Source organism: Pteropus vampyrus, unplaced genomic scaffold (assembly GCF_000151845.1).
Source record: "Pteropus vampyrus isolate Shadow unplaced genomic scaffold, Pvam_2.0 Scaffold333, whole genome shotgun sequence".
Taxonomy (NCBI): Eukaryota; Metazoa; Chordata; class Mammalia; order Chiroptera; family Pteropodidae; genus Pteropus; species Pteropus vampyrus.
Window position 1 is genome coordinate 42,956 of NW_011889114.1, and position 2,740 is coordinate 45,695.

At 54.1% G+C, this 2,740-nt stretch overlaps 1 protein-coding gene across 1 annotated transcript in view; it reads right to left on the reverse strand.

The window, feature by feature from the left end:
- The window catches only part of GRIN2D (glutamate ionotropic receptor NMDA type subunit 2D), a 36,110-nt gene that overhangs the window by 28,058 nt on the left and 5,312 nt on the right, over positions 1-2,740 (reverse strand). The gene's annotated exons all lie outside the window — the stretch shown is intronic.

Consider the following 2,740-nt stretch of genomic DNA (forward strand, 5'->3'; position numbering starts at 1 on the left):
TGCTTCCTCGGCTGGACTCTCTTCCTCGGTCAGAATTCTAAACGCAGGAGCGCCCCAGCCTTCTCTTCCCTTTTCTTCTCTGTCCTCTCTCCCCAGTGACCTCACCCAGATCCATGGGTTTAAAAACTGTCTCCTGCGCTATCCAATATGGTACCAACTAGCCACCTATGGCTATTCAAATTTTAATTAACCAAAATTAAATAGAATTTAGTTCCCATTGCACTAACCACATATCAAGTGCCCGATGTCCACATATGGCTAGTGGCTATCGTGTCGAACAATCTTCATCGTGGAAGGTTCTGTGGATAGTGCTGGAGCAGTTGATGGCTCCTGCCCTCAGCTATCACCTCTTTCGCGAGCTCTGGACAAACCCTTCGACTCAACAGCTCCCCTCGGACTTCCAAGGGGCATCTCAAAATTAGTATGTCAAAAACAGAATTCTCGATCTTTCCCTCGCCTCAGACCCGTTCCCCGTCTCCTTTCCCTTATTTCCCCAGGTGCTCAGGTCTGACAGCTAAATCGCCCTTTCCCTAACGCCCACATGCAGGCCATTTCTAAGTCTTCTTGGCTCTCTCTTCAAAACATGACCCCAGTTGTCCAGTCCTCGTTGCTACCCCTGTCACAACCCCCCACTGTCTCCACTTTCTTGCCTAGACAAACCCATCTCTGCTTCCATTCTTGGATCTTCCAGTCCATTCTCCAGACAGCAGCCAGAGTGATCTTTTCAAAACATTAATTGGCTCGTATCCCTTTTTGGTTGAAAACCTTCCAATGGTTCTATCTTAGAGTCAAAGCCAAATCGTCACTGTGGCCCACAAGGCCCTGCAGAAACTGGCCCCTGTTGCCTCTCTGACCGCATCCCCCCAACACTGCCACCTCTTTGCTCTTCCTCAAACACATCAAGTTCCTCCTGGCTTCAGGGTCTTTCCAATGTGGTAGCCACTGGCCACCTATGGCTATTCAAATGAGCTGTCACCTCTCCCAGGGACACTTTCTCCCTGCTCCCCCATGCTGGACCCGCCCTTCCAAATTCCTCAGGTCCAGCTCAACTGTCACCACCTCACGGAGGCCTCCCCTGACCGCTACCTACTGAGGCTCCATGTTGGTCATTACGACAGATGTCGCTTTTCTCCAGGACAGATTTCGTTATGTTATTTGTTTTGTCTGTCTCCCCATTAAAATGCAAGCTCTAAGAGCAAGGACCTTGCATATAAATAGATATTTCCTCTTACAACTGTATTCTCCAGAACCTAAAACACTCCTGGCACAGAATCAGCCCTCAATAACTCTTCCAGTAACACGATGTAAAGAGCAAGCAGACTTACTCCCTAGGCATGTGCCTGTGGTTATATGTGCAGGGGGACAGGGCAGTTGTCCTGAGGGCATGCAATGAAAACGCTGAGAGGAACTCTCCCTTGGCAGGTGGAGGTGCGCTGAGGGGGACAACGTTCTCAGCATTCAATGGGGGCACAGATGGAGCTGTGAGGGCCACTCTCTCATCAGAAGACATTGAAGGGACTACATATCCCAGAAGGGAACTGGCGTACAGAGTGGGCCACAGTGCCCAGCGGACAATAAACAGAGGTGCCCACACTTCTCGGCAGCAACGAGGGCACGAAGGACCACACCTCTTGGTGTGCCGTGGAGGTGGCAGCCCAGAAATGAAAGGTTCACCTCAAAGGTGATCTGCCTACAAATCCCTGGACAACCCCATGCAAGTTGAGCAGAGGCCTTTCCCAGAATGCTCTGGACAGGAGAGAACTACGAGTCCCAGCATGCAATAGCGATTTAGTTACATAGCCACCGGCCCTCACAGGATGGAGAGATTTAGGCCCCACCCACTGAGGTGACCCTATCCTTCAGCGCGTCCTACCTTTGTCACACTGGCTCCACCCTCGAGCAGGCCCCGCCCCTTCCCTGCACCGCCTCTTAGCTGACCCCTTTTACTTCTCAGCCTACACCCTAGCCTTGTTCCAATTCTGTCCATTGTTACGAGAAGTCCATTCCAGTAGGCCACTCCTGTGCCCTCCCGAGGCAGGCCTCTCTCCTCCAGCCTCTGCCCCCACCTCCCCTGCAGTCTCCTGGTTTTGACCTCTCATTGGCTGGGCCTTCGCCCTTCGCCCTTCCAGGCCTACCTTCTGGATTCTCGCTTTCCACACCTTGCAGCTGGGTAGGGTCCTGTCCAAATCCCACTCTCAGACCGGCTTCCTCTCTAGACCCCGCCCCTTTAGTACAGAGCTCAGGCTCTGCCTCCTCCTTGGCCTCGCCCCTCACCGGTAGCCACGCCCCTCCCCAGCAGGCCACGCCCTAAAACCCGCTTGCTTGCTGGTCGGTTCTACCCTCCCGCAGCCCACCTGTCACTAATGACTCCTCCCCTTCCCAAACTCCTTTCACCCATGGATCTGCCCTCTGCGTAGCTCTCTAGACCCCACGCTTAGCTATCGGAGCCTCCCTGTCCCTCAGTCCCTGATACCCCTCTTTCCTGGTCCCTGTCCCCGCCCGCCTGGCTCCCTCCTCCTCATTAGGCTCCACTCCTTTCTGAACCCCATTCCTTTCCAACTGACTTCTCCCCCTCTGATCCCAGATCCCACCCCTCCCTGAGATCTTGCCATCTTAGGCCGATCCCTTTGCGTTCCCGATCCCGCCCCCGGCTGGCCGGTACCGCCTCTTCCTCAGATCTCAACTCCCCGACTCACCTCTTGAGCAGACCCTCAACCCGCCCCATACCGCGAACATCCAT